The sequence below is a fragment of the Suncus etruscus genome, chromosome 3, assembly GCF_024139225.1.
Source record: "Suncus etruscus isolate mSunEtr1 chromosome 3, mSunEtr1.pri.cur, whole genome shotgun sequence".
NCBI lineage: Eukaryota > Metazoa > Chordata > Mammalia > Eulipotyphla > Soricidae > Suncus > Suncus etruscus.
Genome location: NC_064850.1, coordinates 84,063,609 through 84,090,198, shown reverse-complemented (window position 1 = coordinate 84,090,198; position 26,590 = coordinate 84,063,609). Strand labels below are relative to the sequence as shown.

General features: G+C 37.6%; 1 protein-coding gene and 1 pseudogene across 1 annotated transcript in view; one reads left to right on the top strand and one right to left on the bottom strand.

Annotated features, from left to right (window-relative positions):
* The window catches only part of TRPM3 (transient receptor potential cation channel subfamily M member 3), a 621,182-nt gene that overhangs the window by 54,724 nt on the left and 539,868 nt on the right, over positions 1 to 26,590 (bottom strand).
* LOC126004570 (60S ribosomal protein L37-like) lies at positions 26,132 to 26,432 on the top strand (annotated as a pseudogene).

Here is a 26,590-nt window from a genome sequence, read left to right as displayed (position 1 = left end):
CGTGTGCAAACAAGTTCTTATCTAAAAGAGATAGGAACACATATATTTTATACTACATGGGGCTTACACACTGAACACTTGTCATAGTGACTTGGCTTAGGCTTCAAAAGATCAGATATTGACCACTCACACCTTAACTTTGGATACCCTCCATGGAAACAACCATAATTTTCTACACCATCACCAGGAATCAAATTTGTACCAGAGAAAGCCCTACTGCAGCCCTGGCAAAGATTTACTTCAGAGAATGTTCTTATGACACCCTGATGATTTAATAACAGAAATAATTTGCTTTCAGTACAGGGTTCTTTGCATTGCCACCTAATGGTGAGATGAAACAAGAAGACACTCCACGGTACCCTGACTTTGATATAGGATCTGTATAGAAATCAGGATTTCTAACTACAGGAACCTGACAGCAACAATCATGATTGTGAAGAGCTTTTACTGGGACCACAGAGAAAGACTTTAGGGCTGGACAACCTAGTATGCCTGGAGCCTGAATTTGGTCCTATGCCAGAATACTTCATGAGTAAATTCTTCCTGTTTTTAGGACAAGGATTTTTCCTTTCTGTTTCTCCCATATTTTGCTGTGTCTATGCAAACAATAACAAATACCACACAGATACCTTTTATTGTATTAATAAAAGAGCTTATTAAGCCTGCTATTGTATTAATGACTTGATTGGATATACAATAATTTTAGCAAAAAAAGTGAACTAAAATGGGACACAGAAGAAAAACTTTAACATTTGAAATTAAACAGCTCACTACTGAAAAACCAGCGGGTCAGAGATAAAATCAAAGAGAAAATCAAAAGATATCTAGAAACAAATGCCAATGAAAACACAAGTTATCAGAATTTATGGGACATAGCGAAAGTGGTACTAAGAGGAAAATTTATAGCTTTGCAAGCACACATCAGGAAGGAAATGGGGCTTACATAAATAACTTAATGACACAGGTTATAAAGTTAGAAAATGATCAACAAAATGAACCAAAAATAAGTAGGCAGAAAGAAATTACAAAACTTAGAGCAAAAAAAATCAACGAAGTGGAAATAAAATAAAACAACAATCTGAAAGATCAACGAAAGCAAAAGTTGGTTCTTTGAAAAAATAAACAAGATTGATAAACCACTGGCAAAATTTACAAAGAAAGGAAGAAAGACAAACTTAATAAACCAGATTAGACATGAAAAGGGGGAGATCACTACAGATACTGCAGAAATTCAAAGGGTAAACAGAGACTAATTTGAGGAACTTTATGCCACAAAACATGAGAACATGGAAGAAATGGGTAAATTCTTGGTCTCTTGTAATCTTCCACAGTTGAATAATGATAATCTAGCATATTTAAATAGACCCATCACTATTGAGGTAGTTAAAATGGTAATCAAAAGTCTTCCAAAAACAAAAATCCAGGCAAGAAGTATTCACTAAAAATTCTTTCAAACCTTTCAAGAGAAACGTGTTCAAGAGGAACAAGTACTTTTAAGCTCTTTCAGGAAATTGAAGAAACAGAAACACTCCCAAACCATTTTAATGTCGCTAAATCACCCTAACATCAAAAGTAGAGATGCTGCCCCCCCAAAAAAAAGGTAAGAAAGAAAGAAAACTACAGACCAATATCGCTGATGAAGACAGATGCAAAGATCCTCAAAAAATCTTGGCAAAGATCTTGCCTCATCAAGAAGGTCATACACCATGATCAAGTAGGTTTTATTCCAGGAATGCAAGGATGGTTTAACATATGTAAATAAATCAACATAATACACCATATCAACAATAGAAAAAATATGATCATATCAATAGATGAGAAGAAAGCATTTGATAAGTTCTAATATTCATTTATGATAAAAATAACTCTCAACAATATGGGAATGGAAGGAATCTTTCTCAATATAGTCAAGGCCATCTACCACAAGCCAATGGCAAATATTTTTTAATGGGGTTAAACTAAACCCTTTTTTCTAAAATTTAGTAGAAGACAAGGCTGCCCCCTCTCACCACTCCTATTCAATATAATACTAGAAGTACTTTCCATAGCAATTAAGCAAGAAAAAGATATAAAGGGCATCCAGATAGGAAAAGAAGAAGTCATGCTCTCACTGTTTGTATGACATGATACTATATTTGGAAAACTCTAAAGACTCTGCTAAAATGTTTTTTAGAGACAATAGATTAATATAGCAAAGTGTCAGGTTAGAAAATTAACATGAAAAAACAATGGACTTCTTATACACAAATAATGATAGAGATGAAATGGACATTAAAAAACAATCCCACTCACGTTAGTGTCACATAAACTCAAATACCTTTGAGTCAACTTAACTAAATAGGTAAAGGACCTGTACGAAGAAAATGACAAAACCTTGCTTTAAGACATAAAAGGAGACACAAGGAAATGGAGACACATACCATGCTCATGGATTGGGAGGACTAACATAATTAAAGTGGTCATTATCCCCTAACCTTCATACAAATTTAATGCAGTTTCCCTAAGCAAATCCATGGCATTTTTCAAAGAAGTGGCTCAAACACTCCTAAAGTTCATTTGGAATAATAAAAATCCATGAATAACTAAAGCAACCCTTAGGAAAAAAGAAGATAAGGGACATCACTTTCCCCTACTTTAAGTTGTACTACAAAGCAATAGTTATTAAAACAACATGGCATTGGAATAAAGATAGACACTTAGATCAGTAGAATAGGGTTGAGTGTTCAGAGAATTTTCCCCATACAATCAATTAGTCTCTGATAAAAGGGCAAGAAACGAAAAATGAAGCAAGGTAAGCCTCTAAGAAGTGGTGCTGAGACAATTGGTCAAAAAAGCAAACTCAGACCTCCAACCAACACCAGGCACAAAAACAAATCTAAAAGGATTAAAGACTTTGATATCATACCTTCAACCATGAGATATATAGAAGAACAAGTAGGTAAAACACCTTATGACATTGAGTCTAAAGATACCTACATGGAGGAAAACAGCACTGTCCAAACAAGAGGAGGTGTAGATAAACAGATGGGACTATATTAAACTGAGAAGTTCTGCACTTCAAAGTAAATATTAACTAAGATACAAAGGCAATCCACAGAATGGGAAAAACTATTCACCCAATACCCATCAGATAAGGGGCTAAGTTACTTGTTAAGTTACTGATAAAAACTTACGATAAAAACATCTAGCCACATCAAAAAAATGGGGAGAAGAAATGAACAGACACTTTGTCAAAGAAGAAATACAAATGGCCAAATGACACATGAAAATATGCTCCACATCTCTAATCCCCAGGAAGATGAAAATCAAAACAACATATGAGGTACCATAGCATGCCATAGAGACTGGCACACATCACAAAGAATAAGAACAATCAGTGCTGGTGGGGATGTGAGTAGAAAGGAACTTTCATTCAATGCTGGTGAGAATGCTATCTAGTTTGGCCTTTATAAAAAACAATATGGAGTTTCCTCAAAAAAAACCCTGAAAATTTAGCTTCCATATGATCAAGCTGTACCAATCCTAAGGATATACCCTAGGAACACAAAACACAATATATATATGCCTCTGCACACCTATTTTCATTCATTTACAATAGCCAGACTCTGTAAACAATCCGGATGCCTGACAACAGGTGAGTGGCTAAAGAAACTGGTACATATACCCAATGGAATATTATGCAGCCATCAGGAAAAATAAAGTCATGAAAATTTTTTATATATGATGGCCATGGAAACTATTATGCTGAGTGAAATAAGTCAGAAGGAGACACAGAATAGTCTCACTCATCTATGGAATTTAAGAAAAATAAAAGACATTAATATAATAACACACAGAAATGATAGAGATAAAGGCTGGAAGAACCAGCCCATGACATGAAGCTTACCACAAAGAGTGGTGAGTTCAGTTAGAGAAATAACTACACTTACAAATCATGACAATGATAGTGAGTGAGAGAAATAGCATTCCTGTCTCAAATACAGGCAGTGTGCGGGGAAGGCAGGAGATGGGGACATTGGTGGTGGGAATGTTGCACTGGTGAAGAGAAAAGTGTCCTTTGTTTATCACTGAAACCCAACTACAAACATATTTGTAATCATGGTACTTAAATAAAGTAATTAATTTTAAAAAGATAGTTAAATGTTGATCATTGCATGACCTTTAAAATATCCTTTACCTATTTACTTTTACAAATTAAATGTAATAGTTAATAAAATATTTGAATAATAATTCAAGACATTATTCTTTATGCTTTATAAACTTCAACTGAATTATGATAAATAAAATTTAAAGCAGTATGTTAGTTCAAACTATAAAATACTATAGATTGAACCATTTAAAACACTGGTCATTTAGTACTGAAGGAAATACTTCATGAGTAGGAAGGAAGCTTATATTGCTTGTACTTGATCTGGATTTAATTTATGGCATTTAATATGATCCCTTGCACACCACCAGGAGTGATTCCTAAGTGCAGAGAAAGACTAACTCCTGAGCACTTCCAGGTGTGGTCCCCAAACCAAACCCGACCAGACCATACCTAACCCAACCCAATCTCCAACTCCCAAACATTGGACATTTAATTTTGGAGAGTGGGATGGATAGTCAAGATCAAGCTGACAACTAATTCTGTTCCCCAGGGAGAACCATTTTCCAGGTTTTTTAATGTCCAATTTATCATTTGTCCTCATATATCAGACAGAGGAAATAAGCTCACTGCTGACTCTTCTTATAAGGGCCCCAGCTTCATGATCTCATCTAAGTCTGATTGCCACCCACAGTCAATTTAAATCATGATTAGGGGTGTAAAAATAAGGAAGGGGGAACATAATTTAGTTCATAACAAATAGATACTGTTAACATTACACAGATGAGAAATTGAAGATGCAAATTATTAAGCTTGCTCAATGCTATACAGCAAATAAGAGTGCTCAGACCCTGGATTCTAACTTAAGATATCATAATTTCTTTAATTATTATTTTAGGGCTATAATCAGCAGTGTAAGAATCCAGCAATGCTTGATGAGCCAGTAGGGCTCACGAGCCATGAGCTACTGGATACTGAACACATGGCTTCCTCCCATATATGAGGCATGTGCTTTTCTGCTTGGGTTACATGTCCAGCACCAATAAAGTCAGGATGGTTTGAATGTTCAGGCACAGATTTAATGTTTCTTTGTGTTTCATTCTTTTGTCTGTGTCAGTGACCATCAATAGTGACATGTGTAAATAATAATTCTTTTATGTTAGAACTAAAATTAAGTTGACCATAACTAATTTTTAAAAGCAACATGCTTGGGGCCGGAGAGATAGCATGGAGGTAAGGCGTTTGCCTTTTATGCAGAACGTCATTGGTTCAAATCCCGGCGTCCCATATGGTCCCCTGTGCCTGCCAGGGGCTATTTCTGAGCAGATAGCCAGGAGTAATCCCTGAACACTGCCAGGTGTGGCCCAAAAACCAAAAAAAAAAAAAAAAAGCAACATGCTTACTTTAGAAACATAGTTAGAAAGAGGATATATTAAAAACACATGGAAAATATATTTATCATCACAAATATAAAACATGAAAAATCTTCCCTTCCCCCCCTTTTAAAATTTGTCAATGGTGCTTTGGGAAATAGTAAGCTAATGTTCTTTGGGATGGGCATAAACAATCTCAAGCGAGGTCTATCACTTAGTGTATATTAGACAAGGTACTCTTGCCCACACAAAGACATGACTAACATCTCCTTTGAGTATCATTTATTTCAGTTAACCATGTAAACAGACCATTTTTAAAACTGGAAACAGAAAAATATTCATGTCACTAGGGTGGGCCCAAGAACAAGCAAAAAACTATTTGTACCCAACATGACTAATTCATTTAGCAATGTAGGGTTGGATTCAAAGTAGGATCTCTGCTGGAAGCAGTTTAGGGCCAGAAGAATATAATGTATTAGCAATGAACAAATAATTAACAATGGATAAAGCCAAAGATATTTTGCTATGTGCCATGAAGAATAGCCTTATTATTTTGTGTTTCTAAGGTGAGGAAAACAACTAGTTTTCTAGATGGTTGCCATGGAAATGCACTGTTTCGACTGGTCTCAGTTTATAAAAGGAAGTAGCAATGCTGTGGAGAGGAGTATCAAGCAATGTGTTTGATTTTAACAGAGGCTGGAAGTCAGTGTATCTAGGATTAATCAAGAAGTTTACAGTCAAGTTTATACATTTATAAAGCAGAAAGAATACAAAACATAATTGCAGGTGTCTACAGGGCCAAATGGACTGGCTAGTACCGCTAATTATTCAGTGTGCTATTTTGAGTTCACTACCTAAATTTTTATATGCATTAATTAATAATTTATATTTCCACCTTGTTTATAATCTGTCTCTAATTTATTATATTTCAATTAAACTTAGTTAACAAGTTGATTGTTGAACAATGGTTCATGGGATTTATTGTTCTATTTTGAGATTTAAATATATAAAGTTAAAATTTTTTTATCTTCCTAGAACTAAGGTTATCTCACTATCTTTTTTTGGGGGGGGGATTTGGACCACATCCAGTAACACTCAGGGGTTACTCCTGGCTATGCACTCAGAAATGGCTCCTGGCTTGGGGGACCATATGGGACACCGGGGGATCGAACCGCAGTCTGTCCTATGCTAGCGCAGGCAAGGCAGGCACCTTACCTCTAGCGTCACCACACTGGCCCCAATATCTCACTATCTTAATAATCAAGATTAAATTTATATCCTGCCACACTTTATTTGTATAGAATCTTCTTACTAGGTAATCTATAGTAACTCAATTTATTTCACATACATAAAATAATGTATTTTAAATATCTATATCTAATTTTTTGCTGTCATTGAATTTACTTAGTATTTAAAATTAGTTGTTATTTGTCATACTATTCAATAACACTTTAAAAGCAAATATGCTGGAGAGAAACATGCAGATATTTTTTCCTTTCTGCTTAAGAAAATCTTGGTGAAATGAAGTAGATTGAATCAGTACTGAAACATAGTGACATGGCTAATTCATTGTTGACTACAGAAAATAGGACAACAAAATTTAAATGAATGACTAGCAGTTCATGAAGAGTATGAGGAAACGAGTGAAAAGTAAATAAAATACTTGATTCCAAAGTATTTTATTGGATAGAATATTTATTCTATTTAGAATAGAACACTTATGGCCTAGAGTGATAATACAGTAGGTAGGGAACTTGCCTTTCCAGTGGCAGACCCAGGCTCAATTTTTGGCACCACAGATGGTTCCTTGAGCTCCATTAGGAAAGATCCAAGAGCACAATACCAGGAATAAATTCTGAACACCACTGCATGTTACAACAAAACCAAAACCCCTCAAAACAATAACAACAACAATAAAATCAGGGGCAAAAGCAATAGTGGGTCATTTGCCTTGCATGTTAATACGGGTTTGATCCCCAGTATGTTATATGGGCCCTAAGAGTGATTCCTGAGTGTATAGCCAAGAGTAATCTCTGAGCACTTCTAGGTGTGACCTAAAAACAAAACAAAACAAAAAAATGACATAGGCCTACTGAAGTACTTTTATCATATATTCTTCTAGTTATTCACATATTCTTTTCCTCATTGCCTTTCATGATTTCTTAATTTCATAATTTCTTTCTTGATTATTTTCAAAGAGATTATAAGATTACTTTTCTATTATACCTAAATAACAATGCCATTTATTTTTTAGTTGGCCAGAAGATACAATGTCTGCATGTTCTATCCAGTGCAAAACCCTGAGCATCTATTTGAAGTTAGACAGGAAATAACCTTCTCTCAAGGTTAATGAACTTCAATGAGAGCTTCTCTCTGTCCTACCAACAATTCATTTATGAGAGACATGTGAAACCAGTTCAGAACACTGGACTCAGGCTTTGGAACCAGTTATCTGTGTTCAAATTTAAGCACTGAATTTTATTAGCTATGTAACCTGTGGCACCTCTCAAAATCTCTGGAGTTTGTTTCTTCAAGTTAAAGTTGGGTGACAATCCAAACTTTCCTTAGGAGGTATCGGAAAGATAAATGAATTGTTGCTGTCCCATGTAAAGCTTTGAATAGTGTCAGGTACATGGTGAACATGTGGCAAATTCTCTAAGAGGCTTTCCAGTTTGAAGAATTGAAGGCCAGGCTTCTGTGCTACCTGAACTCAAAGTGCAACCCATTGCTAAATTAACTGTGTGTCTAAGACAAGTTAAATATTGGGAGCTATATGAACCTTATAAACTTTCTGAGAGCAAATCATCTTGAAGCACAAAAGCAGGAAATTCATAGTGTTCAATCAAATATGTATGTAGTAGTTACTGTGCCTCAATTTATCTGCTCATTAAAAATAGGGTCAATATATTATCATAGATTAAGTGTCCATACATGTGTGGGTCTAATACTGACCTTCCTGTTAAATTCTTCTTATTGATGTGTCTCCTTTTGTTATAATACTGCACTATGTTAAGTAAAATCGTTTATAGTATAATTTAAATTCAGACAGCATAATTCCTCAATTTTCTCTCTTTGTTTTAGAATTTTTTCTCTATGTGTGCATGGTGAAATTAGTTTAGCTTCATGAAAATTGTGTAACTGTTTGATCTATCTTATTTAAAAATGCCACTGCTGGTTTTTTTTTTTTTTAAGGTTTTGGGCCACACCCGGCTTCTCTCAGGGGTTACTCCTGGCTCTGCCCTCAGAAATTCTGGCAAGTGCATGGTAACATATGAAATGTCTGGGATTGAACCCAAGTCCATCTTGGGTAGGCAGCATGCAAGGCAAATGCCCTATCATTATGCTATTACTCTGCCTCCCCCACTGCTGTTTCAATAGAAATTATGTTAACTATAAATTGATTTAGATAAGATAACCACAGAGAAAGGAGGTCTCTATCAAAGGTTGTCAGGAAAGTTTATAGCTACATAGAGTATGAAAAGGGAGATAGATGATTCCTGGGGCATGATGCAAAAGACCAGTGTGCTGCTAAGGGAGCTTGCTGTGAAGGGAAAGGGAACCTGGCCCATGATGCTGCAACAAGGCAGAACCATCAAGGGGAACTTAACTCTTAGGAGCCTGATCTATGATTTGAAAGAGGCAGCAGGACCTACATGCTGAACAAGGAGCTTGTTGCAAGATGAATGGGGAAGCTCACCTTGCCATGCAGAAAAGTCAAGACCAATGCATTCATTATGAGAAGCTTGATGAGAGGTGAAAAGGGAGCATAGCCTGCAAGGTGGAAGAGGTAGGAATAGCACAATGTGAGAAATGCACAGCCTCTCTGCTGTATTCCATGAATACACATTTCTTCTAGTAATGAGCTCCAGTACAACATATTAAAAAAACACCACCACACTGGAAAGATCACAACGGGGAAACAATGCAGAACACCACTGTGCTTAATAAATTAAGATGCAAGTTATTAAGAACAAACTAATACCAGATGCCTAGATAGCCACTCTGATAAGTATTTTAGAGATAAAATATATAAAGGATGTTCAAAAAATTAAAAGACATCATGAAAGAGTGAAACAAAAAACAATTAGATTAAGAGAATATATGAGTAGAAATTAGAAAACTTCAAACGAAAATAACAGGACTGAAAATTTTGGTAGGTGACATGAAAAACTCACTAGCATAGTAATACCAGCTGAGTACAGAATCAATGAGCTTGAAGATAAGCTGCATGGCACGTCCATACAAAAAAAGTGGTTGGAAAAAACCCTTAAAATAAACTAACAGAAGATAAAAAAAAAATCCTCAAAATAAATAAATAGATGACAACAGAACTCTGGAATAAATTCAATAGAAACAATATAAGAATTATTCAGGTCCCAGAGATCTAGGGGGAATATACATGAATAACCTGTGAGTGAGAGAATAAATCAGAGAAAATTAAAATATTCCTACAAATAAATAAGAATAAAGACACAAATTATCAGGTTTCTAAGATAAAGAAAAGGCTGTGTTCAGAGGAAACCTTACAGCTCTGCAAGCATCATAAAGAAAAAGCCTACAAAAATAACTGAATGGCACAGCTTAAGAAATTGGAAAATGACCAACAATATGAATTTAAAATAGGCAAGAAGATTAATTAACTAAAACCCAAAACACAATGCAAAATATAAATGAAAGCAAGAGTTGGTTTTTTGAAACAATAAACAATATAAAGAAACTATTAGCAAGACTCACAAAGAAGGAAGAGTGTATCTGTTGTGACATTTCCCTTTTTATTTCTGATTCTGTTTATAAATATTTATCCCACTTTCTTCTCTAGTATTAAAGAAACATTACTAATGGTATGATTTATCTATACAGGTTATCATGAAAAAATCATTAAAGTTTCCTAATTTTAATATAAAGAAGAAATAAAATTGAAACAATTTATAAGAAAATAATAAATATTTGGATATAATAATACCTAGGTTGAATATGTTAGAAGCCATAGTGAAAGGGTCATAGTTTACACCATTGTGAATGAAGAGTCTTTATAAAGAAAGAACACACAAAAGTAGATCAACAGAAGACCCAACTACAATGAGAAGCATAGTCACTGGTGACTTAAATTTCTAAAAAGAACAACAGCCATTGGGTGCATTCCAAAACAAGCAAAATACCACTTCCTCAGTTTCCATGGAAAATTCATGACATTAAAAACATGCCAAAATATTGTCTTTAAAATGTAAAATGGAGTTAGGCTCAGATAATTGTAATCACTTTATTCATCTACAGAAAGGTCTGCTTGGGTAAAAAAAAGCTCTGCAAGACAGAAAGCAATGTTTTCTTCTAGGGTTATCTTATGCATTACAGGACATGTAACCTCCCTAGGCACTACCTATGTCAGTTGTGTGTCCCCATTAGGAAGGACACACTGAAACATTCTTCAAGTTTAATACATAATTTTCATGCTATGGGGACCATGCTGTCCTAGTCAAGTCCACCATTTAAATCCAATATCTTCATTACCTTGCTAGGCATGGCTCACATCCATGAAGCCAGCACAAAAGGGAATAATAGTCCAGAATCTAGGCTTGCCAGCTCTGTATCTGCATCTTTGGCAGCTTGTGGATCTCTCAACAGTATTTATTGGTTATACTTGGATAAATACAGAAATCAAATCTGTTATGCAATTCACATACAGCACACACATACATACATACACACTTTGTTATACAAGCAGGCACTACACTTCCCCCAATCACTAAAACTCTATTTCTGCATAAATCACTTTCACTTCATAGATTTTTCATTATGGAATAGGAGTAAATTCATATCCTTACAATGTTCTCTAATACCCTGTACAATTTGACTCAACTGTGCCTTTACAGCTTAACTTCTCATTCTTGCCCACCCCATCATATGTCATGCTTTTTATTATATAGGTCTTCTCTCAAATTCTGATAAGTTACATATTTTTTGCCTGACAGAGTGCTTCCACCTCCTCTCCCCTCAGTTTTCTCCTTGCCTGGCAAATTCTTAGTTACTTTGCATAGCTGAGCCTAAAGGTCACCTCCTCAAAGAACCTTGTCCTGGGCCCCTAATAAGTCTTCTTGTTAGAGTCTCTTAAAGCACCTTGGGTTTTTTTTTTTTTTTTGGTGGTTTTGGTTTGGGGGACCAGACCCACCAGTGCTCAGGGGTTTTCTGACTCTGTATTCAGGATACTTCAGGGGATTTAACCAAGGTCAGTTCCATGAAAGCAAGCGCTTGAACATTTCTTTCTGGTTTGCCCTGTATTACTTGATCATATGTTTTTCAGAGCTTATATTTACTTATTTATTTTTATGATTCTGTAGAGTTGGTGGGTTTTGTCTGTTTTGTTTTGTTTGTTTGTTTGTTTTTGGTGTTTTAGGCAATATGGTCTTGTGTCCAGCTCTTCTGGCTCTGTGCTTAGTAATTGCTTTTGGTGGTGTTGGGGGGGGGGGGTCAGACAGAACTACATGTGGTTCTGGGAATCAAATCCAGGTAGGATGCATGCAAGACAAGCACCTTGCTGCTATACTATCTCTCTAGCTTGTGATTCTGTGTTTAATATCTCATGCCTCTATTATGTTGATAGTTCCTAAGAAGGCAGCATCTTCAATTACTTTAGTTCTGTAACCCCAGAACACATTAATGCCTGGAACAAAGAAGGTTCTAAATATTTTTCTGGACTCATGAACAGATGGATAATTTTGTGAGTTGTTCAGGATAATATTAGGTTATCTAAAAGGTACTATACTAGAATAAAACAAACAAACAAAAACTTGTAATATTTCAAGATTTCTGGCATAACTTGGTTTGATTGGTTTGACTTAATTGTTTCAGTGAGTTTTGTTTCAAAGTCACACAATGCAATATAGGAGCATGGAAGGCACCCTTGTTCTGCATGACTCCAGTTTTCTGAATATATCTGGAGCTGTTTTTTCTAATAGGAGAGACTGGAATCAGTACTAGCTTTGCAAGCTCTGCTTCACACAAGCTTCCTAGAAATATTTTCAGTTTCATTCTTCCTGTTCCTACTAACAACACCTTATTTTTGGCTATGTCTTGATATTATGCCCCTTCCTCACCTTCCTTCCCCCTTCTTTGCTCTCCCCTTTATGTTGTTGTAATGAAAGGGGTCCTTCACCTTTATTGTTGTTGTAATGAATGAAGGTCACTCACACTTTGGGTGCAGTATTTGTAGGGTTTATAGCTCCAGGTTCATAAATGTCAGATCCCATATATGACTGGGAAGTCTGGGACTTTGAACTTCTTCCCCTACCCAGGTCTACAAGATAGGTGTCTGCTATTCAATTATATCCTGGGATCACAATTTTGTACATTTTGAATTTGTTTAATTTGTTTTTGTTTCACATCCAGCAGTGCTACTCCTGGCTCAGTATTGTGTCTGTTGCTTTTCAGAGGACTATGAGGTTCTAGGGATATAACTCAGGACTCTAACATGAGAAGCATGCTCACAGACCTTTGCTATTTATTTTTATTTATCTCCTGCCCCAGTATTGTGCTATTTACTTTTATTTTAAATGTTTTCTGTCAATTTTGGAGGTTATGCCTTAAAGTGCTCAGGGTATATTACTGGCTCTGTGCTCAGGGATCACCCCTGAGGGGCTCAGGGAACCATTAGGATGCCAGGGACCAAACTTGAGTCAGCTGCATTGTAGGCAAACACCTACCCACTATACTATCTCTCTGGCACAGTGTGCTTTTTAGATGTGCACATTTTGTTTCATTCCCTCTCCAAACTTTAGTCATTTGTGTAACAAGTTCATTAATTTGGCATCTATCACCAATTGTGATATGATTTATTAATGTTTTTCTCTGAACACATCATATTATGACACTGACACAATTTTCAGATTCTTCAGAAGCCTAAAATGCATCAATGTCTGTATTTCTTAGGCTTATTACACTCACCTGGGAAAAACTACTCATTTTCCAGACTGCTCCTGTCACGGAGGTGCACCAAGGTTGCCCTCATTAATCTTTTTAACTAGTTAGGAATATTTAAAAAACAGAAAGGTTTGTTAAATCGCCAAGAGCTAGAAGTGACAAAACTGAGAGTCATAGCATCTGCCTCGGTGTGCATCTCATGACATTAACTTGATTCTTGAGTTCTCCACTCACACCAAATGCTCCATACATTTGAATAGCAATGGATTGTTGATGACTTATCACAGTACAGTTCAATAAGTGGATTATATTCAGAGCATAATGCTAGAAATTGGGAGCAACCATTCTTTAGATGACTTTCCTCAATTTGTAGTTTCTGAACCTCCTGGAAATACCATCTCACAAGTATGAAAAATATGATATTTATTTTCATTTTAGTAGGATGTTTGTAGTTTTGAACATGGATGTTGCTTTGACTTACTCATAGAGACAGGTACATCTCCTCTTGGGATATGCTATGTATTGTCTAATTCATCCATGATGGGTACTTTTGAAAGTTGCCCTGAAAGCACCATAGGGATGCTACTGTGAAATCACAGGAAAGCATCTGCAGCTTACTTGATGCCTTTCTTTGTCTTGGAAACCACTGACTCCTAGAAGATCCTCTCCTCTTCTGACCATCAGAATATAATAGAATGTTTCCAGAGTTGAATTTGTTCATTTTTGTTGTTTTTAATTTTTGCTTGTGGGCCGTACCTGGTAGTGCTCAGGGGTTACTCCTGACTCTGCTCTCAGTAATTACTCCTGGCAGACTGAGGGGACCGTATTGGTTGCTGGGAATGGAACCTGGGTCAGCCACATGCAAAACAATTGCCCTACCTGCTGTGCTATTATTCTGGGCCCCACTGAGTCATTCTTATACCTAGATTCCGCATTTAGAATTATTCACCTGCTAGAACCTAGCAATTCTATTTTGGCTTGAGTTACTTTAACTCCTAAACTCTGACATACTGGATTTCTTTCTGATCCTTGTTGAACACTTTTTCTACCTCATTTCTACCTCATTTCTTCCACAGGGATTTGATTGTTACTGTTTGTTTTGAGGCCATACCTAGCAGTGCTTACTCCTGGAAGCCATACCTTGCTTATTCCTGGCTCTATGCTGGTGTGGCTTGAATCACTCCTGATGTGGCTTGGGGAACCATATAAGGTGGTAGTGATCAAACCAAGGTTGGTTGGAGGCATGGCTTATTCACTGTACTATCTCTCTGGGACCTACCACACTGTTCATAATTCATACTGTTCCCTTTGTCTGCAAAGTCCTTTCCCCAGTTTTGATGCCTCACATTTCATCATTCACATTCCAATTCAAATATCTGTATATCACTCTTTTTAAAATTGTATCTCTATATTTCCATTTCATTACTTCCAAGCCAACTTGAGCTTTTCATAAAAATTAATACTTAGGTTCATAATATATAAACCATATAAATTATTACTTTGTTTCACAGAAATTATTACTATGAAAAAGGTCTTTACTTGCTGACTTTCCATCTACCTTTCTCCTGCCACCAGTAGAGTAAATCCCAGGAAGTAAATAATTGAGGCCTCTCAGGTTTACCACTTTTCCCCTCTAGTGCCAACTAGAAGATTCAGTAAGTAATAGCTAAGTAAATAAGTGCATGACTGTGGTCCAAACTACAGAAAGGCACAATGGAAAGAGTACAACTGAAGGATCAGGTGGAAGTTTCATTCTGGTATAAGTTAGAAAGAGAACCACTGGTTCCGGTGTGAGTTAGGCTTGGGTTCTAGTTCCACCTTTGCTGCCCGTCATACCCCAAGCTGGTGTTGAGAATCTATCTCTGATCTTTGTGCAAATCAATAGATAGCCAAAACTAAATGGGCTGCATATCATATGCCTAGTTCACTGCAGCTGTTGTAATAGGATCTCAACAAAAGTTAATTGACTTTCCTTTGTGTAGAAATATCAAGGGAAACCTGTAAAACTCATGACACAGCCTTTGGCACATGCTTGATAGCTAACAAAGAATCCAGGCATCCTTATAGTCAGTACAATCTGTTTAAGTACACTGCTGTGCATTTTTCAAAATGCAGTGACATTTTCAACACTTGGTTATCTTATCTTGATTCCTGATAGGGTGTATAATCTTGAATCCACAGAGAGGAAATCTAGTCTTTTAGTACATGACCTGTTTGATAGAGGTGTCCCTCATTCTGTATATTCAATTACCTGCTGTTTAATAGAACTGCATGCACCATGTAGAATTCCTTCAGTTAGTGAACACTGATCCTCAGGTAGCACAAGTGACTTTGAAGTACTTGCCAACAACAGAATCACTGGCAACACTTCCACAATTATTCAGTTCATAGTTGCATTTTATGTCTGCTTTAATTTTTTTAGAATATTACAAAGGGCATGCCATACATTTTCTTCTTTTGCTTCAAGGACTATGATTTTTGTAAAGCTGGACCCCATGATCTACTTAGGACAGTCATTGACACCAGCAAATATTTAAAAGGGGAGTTGAGTTGAGTCTAGTGCTGTTCAGTTGGTCAGCAATGGTGACTACTGAGGCTGTTATGGGGAATGTGGTTCTTCCCTCCTCATCCCTAATGATAATCTGGATTGAATGAACCAGACAATTCCAGAGGAATTCTGAGGTCATTTCAAACCCTTCCCTTTTCCCCTAGTAGTTCTGGGGAATAGAACCCAAATCCTTACATGTGCATGACAAAAGCTCTACATCTAAACTATGTCCCTAGCACACTTAAAGCATTATGTCTCCTAATATAACATTTCCCCATTAAAGTGTAAAAAAATTCATAATTTACAGTTGACTCAGTTTTAAACCCTGGTGCTTCAAATAATTCCCCAAGCCTCACCATGAGTTATTTTTGAGTACAGAGACAGGAGTAAGATTTAAGTACCTGGGTGTGACCCAAAAATTGATTAGAAAAAAATTCAACAAAAACCAGACAAATAAAAAAAAATCAAGCTAAGGAGATAGTTTACAAATAAGAGGTCTCAAACTCAATTTACCTGGGGGCCGCAGGAGGCAAAGTCGGGGTGATCCTTGAGTGCAAAGTCAGTAGTAAGCCTTGAACATTGGGGGGTGTGACCCAAACAACTAAAACAAAACAAAACAACAAAAGATTCCCCTAGGGCAGGGCCACAAAATGTTGTACGGAGGGCCCGCAGGCCGCGAGTTTGAGACCCCTGGTTTACATGGTAGAATGCATGCTTAGTATATGAGTATTTCCATGCTTGAGAATTGGCAGCCTCTTTTTATTGAGTACATGTTAATTATGACTCAATGACATCCTTGGCTGTAGCTATTGGGGAAAAAATTAATGTGCATCCCTCAGATACACATTTGGGAAGAACTGGAGTTTTCTAGATCTTGCTTGGATCTACAAAGTAGTTGAGTAAATATTGAATGACAGGTGATAGAGCTGGCTTCATCTTCATTACCAGATTTATTCTATCTAACCCCTACAAATAATTCCACTTTATTCACTGTATTTCTACCAGGAACATCTCATTATTAGGCATGCTTTGTTATTATGCTTCCCTTGCAATGCCTGTAGTGGTGCCATACATTCTAATAGCTCTGGGACCACAGAAAATGCAAATTACGCTATGACAATGTAGGGGCCTCAAACTTCTGCCACTCTGTCATATCCTTGGTCTCTAATATTGTGCTTTGGTGGGTTTGTTTGTTTGTTAGTTTTTGCTTTTGCACCATATCAGACAGTGCTTGGAGATTAGGAATGGGAGGCAGAACCTATTGTTTTTTGCCAAAGTGGTTTATCTTGTTGACATCACTATTGCACAATGCCCTGACAATCTCTGATATAAAGACTGAATAGAGTCTTAGAATAGCTATGAAGCTCTCAAGATGGCAGATATGGCTCTGCACCATTGTGCTCTTGGTTTCAGATTATGATGATTCGGCATCTTCTTTGATCTGTCCCTTAAAACTTGTAGCTGTTCAGACTGCCTTGTGCCAGTTGTGATTGCACATTGATGTTTGTATTCCTATCCACAAGTTTTGTTCATCCTCAGCACTAGGGATATGTGGTTTGGATAATTCTTTTTCTCAGGAGTTGTCCTAGGCACTGTAGGTATTATCTTTGATTCTTCCACTAGATGCTCAGAAGCTTGCATGTGATACCTGAAAATACTTTTGGATACCACCCTGGGAGCAGGGTGAACAGTGAGGCTCTCCACCTGCCTGAGAACAAGGAAGGAAGCTCTCACTGGAGGAGAGTATTTTGTTGGCTGAAAAGGATTCCAGCTTCTCTTGTTTGTCTGAGGGAGTTTCCAAACTTTCAGCTTCCTATGAGACAGATAATCAATATCTGTTCAGACAGGCAGAAGTTGGATCAAGGGAAAGAGAGCTCAAGGGTGGTATCTGATACATGAATGATTCTCCTCTCCCTTACCTTCATTCCATCACATCTCAATTTCCCAGCAGGAAATTGAGGTGCAGACAAGAGAAACTTGGCTGATGTGAGAAACTGAAGTCGGGAAGCCGGTGTGGTGAAAGTGGACCTCATTGAGGGAGCCTGAGGCTTTTAGAACTTCAAGACTCTTGATATTTAAATTCTCACATCAGCAACTTCATCAGGCTGCAGAGAAGCTGGATTTTTGGAGGCGAGCCGGGCATCTGCCAGGACCCTTGGTAAAACTGCACTGTAAGCAAAGCTGTTTTTGCCACCACTTCTTTTTCTGAACCTCTCCACACACTGTTCCTGCCCTCTAGGCTCACAGTCACAAAGGCTCTGCCCTCTGGCTGCTCAGAGCTGGCCTTATCCAGCCTGAGCCATCTGCCTCATTACCTGCCCCCTCTTCCACAGTCCTTCCTTAGATGCTGATTTCAGCTAGTTGGAACATTGAAATGAAAGATTCAGAGACTTCACATTAAGAGAAGATGAATCAGAAGGCTTAACCTCTTCAGGGATGTGTTGACTTTTTAAAACTTGCTGCTCATCTTTAGGAAGGCATTTGGGAGCCAAGGGCTTTTCTTCAGCTTAATCAATTTTCCTGAAACAAGTACTGGGCTTAAATATTTTCTACCTGCAAACACTACTCACTAATACAATATAGAAATTCTATAAGCTTAAACTTTTTCTTAGAAAAGAGCCTACACAGAAAGGAACTCTTATCCACTGCTGGTGGGAATGCCATCTAGTTCAACCTTTATGGAAAGCGATATGGAGATTCCTCCAAAAACTTGAAATCGAGCTCTCATATGATCCAGCTATACCACTCCTAGGAATATACCCTAGGAACACAAAAATACAATACAAAAACCCCTTCCTTACACCTATATTCATTGCAGCACTATTTACCATAGCAAGACTCTGGAAACAACCAAGATGCCCTTCAACAGACAAATGGCTAAAGAAACTGTGGTACATATACACAATGGAATATTATGCAGCTGTCAGGAGAGATGAAGTCATGAAATTTTCCTATACATGGATGTACACGGAATCTATTATGCTGAGTGAAATAAGTCAGAGAGAGAGAGAAAAACACAGAATGGTCTCACTCATCTATGGGTTTTAAGAAAAATGAAAGACAATCTTGCAATAATAATTTTCAGACACAAAAGAGAAAAGAGCTGGAAGTTCCAGCTCACCACAGGAAGCTCACCACAAAGAGTGATGAGTTTGGTTAGAGAAATAACTACATTTTGAACTTTCCTAATAATGAGAATGTATGAGGGAAATGGAGAGCCTGTTTAGAGTACAGGCGGGGGCCGGGTGGGGAGGAGGGAGACTTGGGACATTGGTGATGGGAATGTTGCACTGGTGATGGGTGGTGTTCTCTACATGACTGAAACCCAAACACAATCATGTATGTAATCAAGGTGTTTAAATAAAAAAAATTTAAAAAAAAAAGAAAAGACCCTACACAAGATGAGCCATGCATATTCCAAAGAAAAGATCCATATCCTTTCCCTTAAAGACAAAAATCCTTTACAATCTATTTCTTTCTAATCATTTCTCCCAGGGGTCCTCAAACTTTTTAAACAGGGGGCCAGTTCACTGTCCCTCAGACCATTGGAGGGTCTGACTACAGTAAAAACAAAACTTATGAATGAATTCTTATGCACACTGCATATATCTTATTTTGCTTTAAGTGGAAATCAGCTATCTGCTTAGATGCATTTGCTTAGAACATGATGCCTTTGGAAAAGCCTGTAGTAACAGGATGCATAGCAGTTACCTCCTGTAGTACTGCATGAAGTTGGCAGAGCTGTCTGGTTAGGTTTCATTTCTTCCACTGCTGGGCTCACATAGATCTCTGTCTCTTAGTCAGTGGCTCTTGGAAACCAAGGACAAGCCTAGTTCCTCCCCTCTCCCTTTCTTTACTTCCTTCATCTTCCCTTCCTCTCTCTATTCCTCCCTCTTCCTTCCTTCTTTTCTTTCCAACACCACTCCTACTTTCCTCTCTTCCATACAGCTCTCTAACATTTTTTACTCGTGGATTAAAAGGGTGACTTGTTCAACTGAACAGTTCCTGAGCCTAGCTATAATTTTAATCTTTAATACTAATTTAGTTACATTTCAGGAAATTATCAGTTCTAGGTTTCCCTTTGATTTTCCTTTCTCAGTTGATGTGAAGTGGTCAGTGGATGTAATCATGACATTAACTTAAACTAAAATTTTAATTTTTTATAGTAAATGTAATTTTATTTTATCTTCTTTACTGAAATGTCAAGTTCCTTCCTTGGCTTTTCTATTTTTTTGATACATATTCATTGCATTGAAACAGTAATAATGGGGGCCTGCCCAGCTGTTCTCAAGGGTTAGGAAGCCACTCCCAGAGTTTCTCAGTCCTGTACGGCCTGAAAATTCAATGTTGAACTGATAAAATAGGATTGTTTGTGTCTTAGGTACTGAGAGTCACCAGGGCCATACCCTGCTATAGTTAGAGGGCACATATAATTCTAGAGATTGAATTTGGGGTCATGAGAACACAGTTTGGGCTCACACCAATGAATTATCTCACCAGCTCTATAATTTCTTTTTGATACACAAAGTAGACAAGTCTTAATTTTTTATAGTTCTTGCTTCAAGTAGATTACTTTCATGCATCAACTCTTTTATGAGTACCTACTATGTGCTAGAGACTGAGGTTGCAGTATAGAATGAGGCAAAGTAGGCAGTCCTTGCTCTTGTGCTGCTGGCATGCTAACAGAATTGATTTTTGTTTATTTGTCTTGGGGCCATACCTGGCAGTGTTCAAGTATTATTTCTGGCTCTTTACACTCAGTACTTGGGGTACCATATGGGATTCCAAAAATTGAACCCAGTTCAACTGTGTGCAAGGCAAGTACCTGCTATACTATCTTTTCTCTGATTCATACTAATGCATTTCACCACTCTAGAACTCTAGACCAGTATAGAAGCCACAGGTAGCATGAAGTTCTTTAAATAAATTTGATTGAAAAAAGATGAATTATTCACTTTTATAGGCTGGGCAGACAGCTCAGAGGTCAGGAATGTTTGTCTGCAGGGTCATGTACTGAGTCTGGTCCAAGCACCACAAGATCTCTTGAGCATTGAGGGTGTAAACCATGGAGACCTCTGAGCATGGTTGGAGTTTTTCTGGTGGTTCCAGTACCACCAGACCTAAGCATTTAATCATTTATCCTACTTTTTCTTAAGCACTGATTAAAAACTCACCAGAACCCCTGCCAAAAATCATCTTTCTCATTCTTACTGGCAACACTTCAAGGGCTCACTAGCCATGTATGACTAGAAGCAACAGTATCACAACAACTCGAGGAAGGTTTCTATCATCACATAAGTTTCTACTGAATGGGGCAATTCTGGTAAAATTTTCCCCCTGATATCATTGGGAATCCCTGTAGCAATCTTGTGGGATGATTTATTGTATTATATGAAGATGCTTTCATATGTAAGCTCCCTTTGAGACACAAACATGATATGATGACTTGCAACCTTGGTGCCAATAAATTTATTTTCATTTGGTCATTCTGTCTTATAAGATGGTTGAAATCAGTGCAATAACTAGAATTTTGAAATACTCATTTGTCCTACTTGTCTTTTCATCAGGGTTTGGCTCTTCATTTGGGGAAGAAAAATAAAGAGGGCAAATCCTAGAAATAGCTGTTAAGCTTCTGTTCTGTGGTCCAAATATACCACCTCTCAGCATGCTGCAGTATTTATAGAAGGGGTAAGAGATAAGAGGAACTGGGGGAGCAGTTATGAATGCCTTTGTGGGGACAGGGAGAGGAGGGGAGAGCTCAAAGAACTAGCCCCTGCTTTACATGTGTGTCTTGGGTTTGATCTCAGCACTATACAGTCCACTGAGCATATGCAGGTATGGCACAAAAGACCAAAACAAAATATAATAAAAACAAAACCTAACAACAACATCAAAATTTAACCAAAAGTGTCCTATCAGAAGCAAAAGTGCATAAAAGAGAAAAAAAGTATGTCTATGCATTTATACATAGGTGTTTGGCAACGAATCCTAGCCTGCAGGTGATTTGTGGGTTCAGGTATATGTTTCCTGGCAGATCTGTTTGAGGTCTCTGGTTCCAAAAAGACATAGTGTCTAAGGTTTAGGAGTACTGTGGGGACACCTCACCCATTTACAGACTTGAAAGGTTAGAATGACTGGGAAAGTGAACATTTTAACAGCAGTCTATGTGAACAAAGTGACTTCAGGCTTCCATTCTGCCTCCACTCCCAGTCTCCATCCATTAAAATGGAGCCTGAGATCATGATCATCTGCCAAATTTAGGGGAATGCCCAACTGATCGAGGCCCAGCAGGCAAGACTCTGACAAGAAGGTTTTTTTCTGGAGACTGGGCTTAATAGGGGAACAGACAGGGTAGGGAAACCAGAGGCCTTATAGTAGACCCCAAGGCCAAAGAGAAGGAGAGAGGGAGTGCTGAGGTTAGTACCAAAGTGAAGGATCAATCAGTCAGAGAGATGACCAGAAGAGAGGGAAAGTTAGGAGGAGCTACAGGGTAGTAGAAACAGTGTCCAGTCAACAGTTTTCCCAGTGAAGCCCTCCAGGAAATGTAGTAAGCTTCCTGAAGAATCTGCCAGGAGAAATAGACACCCACTGCGTACTCCCATCCCTCATTTCTCCTCACCCACACTCCATCTGAGTTTTTATAAATTACCCCATCCCCTATTGCATCTAAATGACAGTTATTAGGGGCGTCCTTTCTTAACTGATTTTTCTGCCCTTAAAGAGACAGACACTTTTATGGCTATCCAGGGGCCATTGGAGTTTGTGTGTAACCCAAAAGGATGAAGCTATGCTCCTAAGGAAAGAAGGGTTTTCTACTGGCATATGTATTTGTAGTTTGGAGGTAGTGTTTACTCATCAATTGCCATTTCCTTATCCTAAAATCTTCATTTGACTTTATTTCAAGAGAAATAACGGACACTGAGACTTTAAGCAAAAGGACATGGGAATAACATAAGATCATGCAATGAAAGCAACTATTGGAATAACGTGGTGCTTTATTTTCCTTCAATTTTACCAGTGTTGTTTTTCCTCCTCTATAATATTATGAAACAATGTTGGCCAAAAAGACATGGTTCAGGAACTAACTCAGCAACAACCTCATTTGTTTGATTTGAATCAGCAGACTAACACTTTTTCTGGAAGTGAATGCACAAGTCTGTCATTTGAATTAGGGACTTCAAATAATTAAAAATTATATTATGTACTGGAGTCCCATTGTTATGCTTTGCTCCAGTGATGTAAGTGGAAGGACATGCTGCATTCACAGGACCCATTTAGATGAATGTTAGCAAAGCATGCTCCTGGGCAGATAGTCATGCCTCCCATTTTGTAGAAAATAAAGTTTTACTGGAACACAGTCATGCCCATAAGTTTACTTATTGCTGTATTGAGGAATACAATAGTGGTGGTTTGGCTCTCAGTGCCACTGAACCCTTAGCAAAAAGACTTTTCTGACCACAGGGTGAAATGACAAATTCCTGAAAACAAGGACAGTTCCCATACATTTTATTTTTTTCCCATAATACCTGCCTGGTGTGAAAAAGGGATTTGAGAAATATGGTGAATAAAATATCCTAAGGCTAGAATGAACATGCTGGCTCCAAGAATAAATTTTTTTGAGAACATAATACCTTGAATTACAGCATTAATTTCAGATGTTAAAGAAGTACAAGGTGCAAATAAGTCTTTCTCATCTGTAATGAGGGAGAATTTTATGTTTTCACCTTGTTACTAGAGATGATTAAAACTAGAAAGACATCAGCTTTGTATATAATAGAAAAACCTGTAGACTCCTTACCTTGCACTGCAAGGAAGTTCATTCTTCCAATGAACATTTCAGGTTGGATCTGAGAAGACCTAAACCCTGAGCACCTCTGTAAGGATTGTGTTTATCCAGGAGGAGCCCTAAACAATTTCAGCCCCAGTAAAAGCAAATTACTCAGGCAATGTTTTTCAGAGCATCTGGATAGAGTAAAAGGAACAGAGTAGGGAACAGCACCAAGGCAAAAAGTATGCAGTCTCACATGCCCACGCTTGCTCATAATCTTGTAGGGAGAGCTCTGGGGATCAACTGCATCTCATGATTAATAAGTACTTGCAGTGCAATGTTGAAAGTCTTTTTTTTTCTTTCTCTCACTTACACGTGTGTCAAGGAAACTAGACTTTTATACATTCCCTACTTCTTCCCTCATCAGCTGGCAGTATGTGTGTCTTAATGTTACACTCACAGGCACTTTTGGGTGGTAGACGTGCTAACTGCCAAAAGGAATTATCTAAAGTAGTTCATAGCTGGGGCCAGAGCAATAGCATAGTGGGTAGAGTGTTTGCCTTGCACACGGCTGACTAGGATTTGGCCCCAGCATCCCATATGGCCAGCCGAGACTACCAGGAGTGATTTCTAAGCACAGAGCCAGGAGTAACTCCTGAAGAGTGATGCTGAGTGTGGCAAAAACAAAACAAAACAAAACAAAAAAACAATAGTTCATAGCTAAGTGTTCTAAGCATCAAGACATTACAGTAGCTTGAAAATAGGAACAAATTTTTGGTAAAGAGGAATGAAAGGTATCTGGGTACAGGACTGAGCTGCTATAGGTCATTCTGCTATTTTCTTAATTGTTTGCATAGAATTTGTGAATAAAGATCATTTTAAATTATTTTCATTTGGAACGGGAAAGATAGCATGGAGTAAGGCATTTGCCTTGCATGCAGAAGGATGGAGGTTTGAATCCCGGCATCCATATGGTCCCCTGAGCCTGCCAGGGGCGACTTCTGAGCATAGAGTCAGGAGGAATTACTGAGCGCTGCTGGGTGTGACCCAAAAACCAAAACCAAAACCAAACCAAACAAAAAATTATTTGCATCATTTATATAATCAGGCTTCTCGTTATATAGTAGAATCTTCTTTTTCTTAAATGTTCTTTTTTCTTTTCTTCAAAAGAAAGTGACAGAGGCAGGGGTGTCAAAGATAAAACCCAGCCATTTTTTGTTAGAGTTTCCCTTTTCATAATTAAAAGATATATATATTTCTATTTCTCTTTAAAACCATATCATTTCCTTTATAACATTGCTTGGAGAAACTAAAACCCATAAATTCTCTATTTCCTCTTTTAGAATAGTATATCTTTTATTTGTCCTAAGTTTATCACTTCAAGAGCTGCTTGGCTCAAGTAAAGTGGGATTTGAAGGCCTATTATCCATATTTTATTGCTCATTTTCTTCATATATTCACTTGGGAAGTTTCTAAACTTCAAATATATTCACTTTCATCTTTCAGAGTAGAGAATCCCAATCTTTTGAAAATGTTCTCAAATTACAGTCTTTTATGCCTCTCTTGATTACTTTGGCTGCTTATCTCCAGATTGAATACATTAGGGACGGTTCTGGAGGACAGTGTGACTAGGATTATACTAGATAAACCCATTTTTGGATTATGGAAAAATAATTCCCTACCTTTTGTTTTTCATGTTATAAGAAGAATAATGTTGAACATTATTATTTGGGTTTGCATAGCATATCATATATACTTAGTCTATGGTGATTAGCCTGTAGTTCAATTATTGCTTATACCTTCTACCTAGAATATAGAATATTAATGAATTTTTCATTTTGTTTTTGGGGGCTAGAGCAATAGCATAACAGGTAAGGTTTTTGTCTTGTAGTGGCCAACTTGGCTTCAGTCCCTGGTATCATATATTTTCCCCTGAGACTGCCATGAGTAATTGCTGAGCACAGAGCCAGGAGTAACCCTGAATACTACTAGGTGTGGCCCCAAAACAAAAAGATTGGTTTTGGTTTTTAGGCCACACCTAGCAGGGCTCAGAGTTTACTTCTGACTCTGAACTCAGCAATCACTCCTTGAGGTGCTTGGGGACCATATGCAGTACTGGGACTAGAGCCAAGATCAGTCATGTGCAAGGCAATTAACTTAAACTCTATATTATCTTACCCTCTGGCCTCATAACTTATTATTGTTTAAATGATTAATTTCATCATCAATATGCCTAAAGTATACCTTATTCTATGAACATACATATAAATTCCTTCTGAGATCCCTCATTATTGGCTAATCAGAATTCCTTTGTTAGGTCCTTTTTGCAAAAATTAAATAGGACAGGCCCACTATCTACTGCTGGTGGGAATGTCAACTGATTCAATATCTTAAAAAAAATAATAATCTTAGCGCTCTTTGGTCCTCGCCACAAAAGTGAGATGACGAAGAGGATGTCTTCATTTGAGAAGTGTCGCAACAATACGCACACACTGTGCCACTGGTGTGACTCCAATGCCTACCACTGGCAAAAGTTGACTTGCAGCAAATGTGGCTACCCCGCCAAGCACAAGAGAAAGTATAACTAGTATAATTGGAGTGCCAAGGCCAAGAGGAGGAACATTACTGGGACCGGTCTCAAGAGGCTCTTGAAAATTGTGTACCACAGATTCAGACATGGATTCCGTGAAGGAACAATGCATAAACCTGAGAGCAGCTATTGCTCCATCCAGTTCATCTTAAGAAATTCAACAGCTAGTCTTGGGAATAAATGTCCTGGTTTAAAAAAAATCTTATCAAAACACTAATATTTGCACCTTTATATGACCCAGTAATTCCACTTCTTGACATCCACCCCAAAGGCCACCAAACACTATTTCAAAAACACATTTGTGCTCCTT